Source organism: Tasmannia lanceolata, unplaced genomic scaffold, assembly GCF_043159265.1.
Source record: "Tasmannia lanceolata isolate RefF3 unplaced genomic scaffold, GAP_Taslan_0.1 ptg000033l, whole genome shotgun sequence".
NCBI classification, from domain to species: Eukaryota; Viridiplantae; Streptophyta; class Magnoliopsida; order Canellales; family Winteraceae; genus Tasmannia; species Tasmannia lanceolata.
Genome location: NW_027518710.1, coordinates 100,001 through 107,500, shown reverse-complemented (window position 1 = coordinate 107,500; position 7,500 = coordinate 100,001).

Sequence of the window (7,500 nt, the reverse complement as noted above, 5' to 3'; positions counted from 1 at the left end):
CATGCCCCGCTGCAGAGACCAAGGGCGCAATGACTTGGCACCGCGGATGCCGGGACTCCGGCACTTCCCGTGGCACTGATGGTTGGTTCCAAAGACAAAAGGCCGTGCAAGGCCACCGCACCGCGGATGATTTTGCTCGTGCTGGCGCCTTTGTGTGGCCAAAGAACATGCGCGAATGCTCCTGTCGGAAGGGTTGGTGTCCTGGCCCCGTCGGGTGTCACGAATGCTCGGTTGCGAAGACCATGGGACCAAAGCCATGGCACGTCGGATGATGGCTCCAGCTGGCGCCCCGGCACTTTCTGTGGCATTGATGCTCGGTTTCAAAGACAAACGTGCGCAGGGCCAGGGGACCGCGGATGACTGCTCGTGCTGGCCTCGTTGGGCGGCATTGATGGTCGGTTGCAAAGAAAATGCGCGATTGCTCGTGTCGGGGACTGGCAAGCCAAGGCCAAGCGAGCCATGGCAACGCGGATGATGGCTCCAGCTGGCGCCCCGGCACTTTCTGTGGCATTGATGCTCGGTTTCAAAGACAAACGTGCGCAGGGCCAGGGGACCGCGGATGACTGCTCGTGCTGGCCCCGTTGGGCGGCATTGATGGTCGGTTGCAAAGAAAATGCGCGATTGCTCCTGTCGGGGCCTGGCAAGCCAAGGCCAAGCGAGCCATGGCAACGCGGATGATGGCTCCAGCTGGCGCCCCGGCACTTTCTGTGGCATTGATGCTCGGTTTCAAAGACAAACGTGCGCAGGGCCAGGGGACCGCGGATGACTGCTCGTGCTGGCCCCGTTGGGCGGCATTGATGGTGTGTTGCAGAGAGCATGTGCGATTGCAAGTGTCGGCCGGGTTTGGGTTCCCTTGGGCTTTCGGGCGCCTTGGACGCAGTCTTGCGAAGACCATGGGCACAAGGCCCCGTCCTGGCCCCTTGTTCGATTCGCTCTCGTCTTGCGCTTGCTTCCAAGGTCCTCCATGACCTTCCCCATGGCCTTGCTAGATCCCCCCCATGACGCATGACCTCTGTCCGTTGATTGGTTTTGAGTGCACACCATGCCCGGCTTGGCACCGTGTTGTCGCGTGAGTGGCATTTGGATCGTGCATGGTGGTGGGCTACCTGCCAATGCGCACAAGCCTTGCACACTAGCCTTGCGCACGAGCCTTGCACAAAAGCCTTGGACACAAGCCTTGCGCACAAGCCATGCATACAAGCCTTGCTCACAAGCCTTGGGCACTGGCCCATCGCACTAGCATTGCACACAAGCCTTGCGAACTAGCCTTGGGCACGAGCCTTGCGCACTAGCCTTGGGCACTAGCCTTGCACACAACCCTTGGGCACTAGCCTTGCGCACCAGCCTTGCCCACAAGCCTTGCACAGCAGCCTTGCACACTAGCCTTGCATACAAGCCTTGCACACTAGCCTTGCACCCAGGCCTTGCTCACTAGCCTTGGGCACTAGCCTTGCGCACTAGCCTTGGGCACTAGCCTTGCACACAGACCTTGGGCACGCAGGCCTTGCACGCTAGGCATGCTTGGGCAAGCAGCTCCCGCAACAAGTCGGCGGGTGTAGGCATGGTTGGGCGCAGATCCCGCATCGTCTCGTCGCGTCTGGGCGCAAACCCGTCGCGTCTCGTTGCGTCTTCAGAAGTCGTCGCTAACAGCACCTTTGGTTGCCACTGGTGGTTAGGCGGGTTGGTTGCGCAAACCCTATAGGAGGGTGGCATGCTGCGGGGCGCTGGAATGCGCAGGTTTAGGGCGTTTTTGCCCGGATAGGCACTGGAATGTGCTGGTTTTGGGCGTTTTTGCCTGGACAGGCTAAGGAATGGGCATGCTTTGGGCGTTTTTGCCCGGATAGGCACTGGAATGGGCTGGTTTTGGGCGTTTTTGCCTGGATAGGCTAAGGAATGGGGCATGCTTTGGGCGTTTTTGCCCGGGCAGGCACTGGAATGCCTGGCCTTGGCTGGGCATTGCTGGGTTGGGCTCCCTTGGCCTTTCAGGCGCCTTGGATGCTGTCTTGTGAAGACCATGGGCACAAGGCCATGGCATATAGTGAGGAATGGACCACGGTTGCCAAGGTTGCGCAAGTTTTGGGCATTTTTTGCCCGGATATGCCCAAGTATGCCCCGATAGGCCCGTTACGCCCCGGTATGAACGCGTATGCCCGGATAGACTCGGTATGCCTTGGGATACATGCGAATGCCCCGATAGGCTTGGTACGCCCCGATATGCGCACGTGTGCCCCAGTAGGGCTCGGTATGCCCCGGTATGTACGCGTGTGCCCTGATAGGCCCGGTATGCCCCGATATGCACACGTGTGCCCCAATAGGGGTCGGTATGCCCCGGTAGGTACGCGTGTGCCCCGTAGTGCACGTTTCGCAGAACTCCCCGCATGTCCCGCCCCTATATGTAATACTTACTTACTTACTTACTTTCTTTCTTGCTTGCTTGCAATGGTTGGGAGTGCCCGGCATGCCCCGCTGCAGAGACCAAGGGCGCAATGACTTGGCACCGCGGATGCCGGGACTCCGGCACTTCCCGTGGCACTGATGGTTGGTTCCAAAGACAAAAGGCCGTGCAAGGCCACCGCACCGCTGATGATTCTGCTCGTGCTGGCGCCGTTGTGTGGCCAAAGAACATGCGCGAATGCTCGTGTCGGAAGGGTTGGTGTCCTGGCCCCGTCGGGTGTCACGAATGCTCGGTTGCGAAGACCATGGGACCAAAGCCATGGCACGTCGGATGATGGCTCCAGCTGGAGCCCGGGCACTTTCTGTGGCATTGATGCTCGGTTTCAAAGACAAACGTGCGCAGGGCCAGGGGACCGCGGATGACTGCTCGTGCTGGCCTCGTTGGGCGGCATTGATGGTCGGTTGCAAAGAAAATGCGCGATTGCTCGTGTCGGGGACTGGCAAGCCAAGGCCAAGCGAGCCATGGCAACGCGGATGATGGCTCCAGCTGGCGCCCCGGCACTTTCTGTGGCATTGATGCTCGGTTTCAAAGACAAACGTGCGCAGGGCCAGGGGACCGCGGATGACTGCTCGTGCTGGCCTCGTTGGGCAGCATTGATGGTCGGTTGCAAAGAAAATGCGCGATTGCTCCTGTCGGGGACTGGCAAGCCAAGGCCAAGCGAGCCATGGCAACGCGGATGATGGCTCCAGCTGGCGCCCCGGCACTTTCTGTGGCATTGATGCTCGGTTTCAAAGACAAACGTGCGCAGGACCAGGGGACCGCGGATGACTGCTCGTGCTGGCCTCGTTGGGCGGCATTGATGGTCGGTTGCAAAGAAAATGCGCGATTGCTCGTGTCGGGGACTGGCAAGCCAAGGCCAAGCGAGCCATGGCAACGCGGATGATGGCTCCAGCTGGCGCCCCGGCACTTTCTGTGGCATTGATGCTCGGTTTCAAAGACAAACGTGCGCAGGGCCAGGGGACCGCGGATGACTGCTCGTGCTGGCCCCGTTGGGCAGCATTGATGGTGTGTTGCTGAGAGCATGTGCGATTGCAAGTGTCGGCCGGGTTTGGGTTCCCTTGGGCTTTCGGGCGCCTTGGACGCAGTCTTGCGAAGACCATGGGCACAAGGCCCCGTTCTGGCCCCTTGTTCGATTCGCTCTCGTCTTGCGCTTGCTTCCAAGGTCCTCCATGACCTTCCCCATGGCCTTGCTAGATCCCCCCCATGACGCATGACCTCTGTCCGTTGATTGGTTTTGAGTGCACACCATGCCCGGCTTGGCACCGTGTTGTCGCGTGAGTGGCATTTGGATCGTGCATGGTGGTGGGCTACCTGCCAATGCGCACAAGCCTTGCACACTAGCCTTGCGCACGAGCCTTGCACAAAAGCCTTGGACACAAGCCTTGCGCACAAGCCATGCATACAAGCCTTGCTCACAAGCCTTGGGCACTGGCCCATCGCACTAGCCTTGCACACAAGCCTTGCGAACTAGCCTTGGGCACGAGCCTTGCGCACTAGCCTTGGGCACTAGCCTTGCACACAACCCTTGGGCACTAGCCTTGCGCACCAGCCTTGCCCACAAGCCTTGCACAGCAGCCTTGCACACTAGCCTTGCATACAAGCCTTGCACACTAGCCTTGCACCCAGGCCTTGCTCACTAGCCTTGGGCACTAGCCTTGCGGACTAGCCTTGGGCACTAGCCTTGCACACAGACCTTGGGCACGCAGGCCTTGCACGCTAGGCATGCTTGGGCAAGCAGCTCCCGCAACAAGTCGGCGGGTGTAGGCATGGTTGGGCGCAGATCCCGCATCGTCTCGTCGCGTCTGGGCGCAAACCCGTCGCGTCTCGTTGCGTCTTCAGAAGTCGTCGCTAACAGCACCTTTGGTTGCCACTGGTGGTTAGGCGGGTTGGTTGCGCAAACCCTATAGGAGGGTGGCATGCTGCGGGGCGCTGGAATGCGCAGGTTTAGGGCGTTTTTGCCCGGATAGGCACTGGAATGTGCTGGTTTTGGGCGTTTTTGCCTGGACAGGCTAAGGAATGGGCATGCTTTGGGCGTTTTTGCCCGGATAGGCACTGGAATGGGCTGGTTTTGGGCGTTTTTGCCTGGATAGGCTAAGGAATGGGGCATGCTTTGGGCGTTTTTGCCCGGGCAGGCACTGGAATGCCTGGCCTTGGCTGGGCATTGCTGGGTTGGGCTCCCTTGGCCTTTCAGGCGCCTTGGATGCTGTCTTGTGAAGACCATGGGCACAAGGCCATGGCATATAGTGAGGAATGGACCACGGTTGCCAAGGTTGCGCAAGTTTTGGGCATTTTTTGCCCGGATATGCCCAAGTATGCCCCGATAGGCCCGTTACGCCCCGGTATGAACGCGTATGCCCGGATAGACTCGGTATGCCTTGGGATACATGCGAATGCCCCGATAGGCTTGGTACGCCCCGATATGCGCACGTGTGCCCCAGTAGGGCTCGGTATGCCCCGGTATGTACGCGTGTGCCCTGATAGGCCCGGTATGCCCCGATATGCACACGTGTGCCCCAATAGGGGTCGGTATGCCCCGGTAGGTACGCGTGTGCCCCGTAGTGCACGTTTCGCAGAACTCCCCGCATGTCCCGCCCCTATATGTAATACTTACTTACTTACTTACTTTCTTTCTCGCTTGCTTGCAATGGTTGGGAGTGCCCGGCATGCCCCGCTGCAGAGACCAAGGGCGCAATGACTTGGCACCGCGGATGCCGGGACTCCGGCACTTCCCGTGGCACTGATGGTTGGTTCCAAAGACAAAAGGCCGTGCAAGGCCACCGCACCGCTGATGATTTTGCTCGTGCTGGCGTCGTTGTGTGGCCAAAGAACATGCGCGAATGCTCGTGTCGGAAGGGTTGGTGTCCTGGCCCCGTCGGGTGTCACGAATGCTCGGTTGCGAAGACCATGGGACCAAAGCCATGGCACGTCGGATGATGGCTCCAGCTGGCGCCCGGGCACTTTCTGTGGCATTGATGCTCGGTTTCAAAGACAAACGTGCGCAGGGCCAGGGGACCGCGGATGACTGCTCGTGCTGGCCTCGTTGGGCGGCATTGATGGTCGGTTGCAAAGAAAATGCGCGATTGCTCGTGTCGGGGACTGGCAAGCCAAGGCCAAGCGAGCCATGGCAACGCGGATGATGGCTCCAGCTGGCGCCCCGGCACTTTCTGTGGCATTGATGCTCGGTTTCAAAGACAAACGTGCGCAGGGCCAGGGACCGCGGATGACTGCTCGTGCTGGCCTCGTTGGGCAGCATTGATGGTCGGTTGCAAAGAAAATGCGCGATTGCTCCTGTCGGGGACTGGCAAGCCAAGGCCAAGCGAGCCATGGCAACGCGGATTATGGCTCCAGCTGGCGCCCCGGCACTTTCTGTGGCATTGATGCTCGGTTTCAAAGACAAACGTGCGCAGGGCCAGGGGACCGCGGATGACTGCTCGTGCTGGCCTCGTTGGGCGGCATTGATGGTCGGTTGCAAAGAAAATGCGCGATTGCTCGTGTCGGGGACTGGCAAGCCAAGGCCAAGCGAGCCATGGCAACGCGGATGATGGCTCCAGCTGGCGCCCCGGCACTTTCTGTGGCATTGATGCTCGGTTTCAAAGACAAACGTGCGCAGGACCAGGGGACCGCGGATGACTGCTCGTGCTGGCCTCGTTGGGCGGCATTGATGGTCGGTTGCAAAGAAAATGCGCGATTGCTCGTGTCGGGGACTGGCAAGCCAAGGCCAAGCGAGCCATGGCAACGCGGATGATGGCTCCAGCTGGCGCCCCAGCACTTTCTGTGGCATTGATGCTCGGTTTCAAAGACAAACGTGCGCAGGGCCAGGGGACCGCGGATGACTGCTCGTGCTGGCCCCGTTGGGCGGCATTGATGGTGTGTTGCAGAGAGCATGTGCGATTGCAAGTGTCGGCCGGGTTTGGGTTCCCTTGGGCTTTCGGGCGCCTTGGACGCAGTCTTGCGAAGACCATGGGCACAAGGCCCCGTCCTGGCCCCTTGTTCGATTCGCTCTCGTCTTGCGCTTGCTTCCAAGGTCCTCCATGACCTTCCCCATGGCCTTGCTAGATCCCCCCCATGACGCATGACCTCTGTCCGTTGATTGGTTTTGAGTGCACACCATGCCCGGCTTGGCACCGTGTTGTCGCTTGAGTGGCATTTGGATCGTGCATGGTGGTGGGCTACCTGCCAATGCGCACAAGCCTTGCACACTAGCCTTGCGCACGAGCCTTGCACAAAAGCCTTGGACACAAGCCTTGCGCACAAGCCATGCACACAAGCCTTGCACACAAGCCATGCATACAAGCCTTGCTCACAAGCCTTGGGCACTGGCCCATCGCACTAGCCTTGCACACAAGCCTTGCGCACTAGCCTTGGGCACGAGCCTTGCGCACTACCCTTGGGCACTAGCCTTGCACACAACCCTTGGGCACTAGCCTTGCGCACCAGCCTTGCCCACAAGCCTTGCACACCAGCCTTGCACACTAGCCTTGCGTACAAGCCTTGCACACTAGCCTTGCACACAGGCCTTGCTCACTAGCCTTGGGCACTAGCCTTGCGCACTAGCCTTGGGCACTAGCCTTGCACACAGACCTTGGGCACTAGCCTTGCGCACTAGCCTTGCCCACGAGCCTTGCACACTAGCCTTGCACGCAGGCCTCGCAAGCTAGGCATGCTTGGGCGAGCAGCTCCCGCAGCAAGTCGGCGGGTGTAGGCATGGCTGGGCGCAGATCCCGCACGTCCCGTCGCGTCTGGGCGCAAACCCGTCGCGTCTCGTTGCGTCTTCAGAAGTCGTCGCTAACAGCACCTTTGGTTGCCACTGGTGGTTAGGCGGGTTGGTTGCGCAAACCCTATAGGAGGGTGGTATGCTGCGGGGCGCTGGAATGCGCAGGTTTAGGGCGTTTTTGCCCGGATAGGCACTGGAATGTGCTGGTTTTGGGCGTTTTTGCCTGGATAGGCTAAGGAATGGGCATGCTTTGGGCGTTTTTGCCCGGATAGGCACTGGAATGGGCTGGTTTAGGGCGTTTTTGCCTGGATAGGCTAAGGAATGGGGCATG